We start from the raw sequence: 1,158 nt of genomic DNA on the forward strand, positions 1-1,158 counted from the left end.
CTAGACGGATTGAAAAAAACGGCTCCCTCCTAGACTTCAGACTCAGGGTTTGACCTCGCTAAAGCTAATTGCACGTTCTCTTATTTAAAAAGAGAAACAAATTGTTGTGTGCAACCAAAATAATATTTTTACTTTCTAACATGTGCGATTCAGGTCACCTCACTAGTTGAATTTGTCTTTCTGTGGGGAAGAGCTGATAAACTGGATACTGCTTGGAAAGTTTGAAACTGTATTCCAGCCACCCAGATATCTGCTTGGAGATTAGTATTAGATTACATGTGAGATAGCGGCATTGGGAGCTCCGCGGTGCCTTCCTCTTGTGTCTCTTGTTGAGAGGCGGTGACAAAATGGGTCATCTGGTTTCCATCTTTTCTCTGTGTATCAAACATGTAATTTTCTAGAGGGGCCCTGGTAGATTTGTCTTAGCAGATAGAAGAAAGTGTTGACAAAACAACTTTCACTAAATTCGAAGTGTGGATCGCATTTCGCACATCTCTGGATGAGACACCCGGTACTTAAAAAGCTGACTAGGCCGTAACCTTGTATCCCGGACTATCTCCAAGGCCATAGGTCAGCTCTGGCATGATATACCAGAGACAGAGCTCCCCACCCCACACACAGATATTTCTGGCAGTCCGTTAAATATATATATATATAGGTCAGGCCCCATTTATGTACAGTACATATCCCCTTCAACATGCAGATGAGACTGTGAATTCAAGAAACAGTTTTCTCCGAGATAAATGTTAGGACTGTGTTTACGGTTGTCCCTACAGGACCTCCAGGACTTCATGTCGTGTGTTTATCACTGACCTCTCCCCGTCACGGTTGAGTCGCAAAGATAACCCAATCCTCACTCCTGAACACTCAGTAGTTTTCCTCTTATCTCTGCCCTGAAATCTCCATACTAGTAGACATCATGGGGGTGTTTTATAGTCTCCAAGCAGATCCTACGTAATAGATAGAGCACGGTTTGAGGCTGACTATGAGGATTTAGAACTGCCCCGCCCACCAAGGGGATTTCATGTCTCCCGAGGCCGGAGGCCGAGGGTGACATGAAATCCCCGAGGTTGGGCGGGCAGTTCTAAATCCGAGTATTCAGCCTCAAACCGTGCTCTATCTAACTTAGAGCACTTCTAGGTCCCCGAAGTTGATCAA

The sequence above is a fragment of the Branchiostoma belcheri genome, unplaced genomic scaffold, assembly GCF_001625305.1.
Source record: "Branchiostoma belcheri isolate BF01 breed outbred unplaced genomic scaffold, Haploidv18h27 scaffold276, whole genome shotgun sequence".
Lineage (NCBI taxonomy): Eukaryota > Metazoa > Chordata > Leptocardii > Amphioxiformes > Branchiostomatidae > Branchiostoma > Branchiostoma belcheri.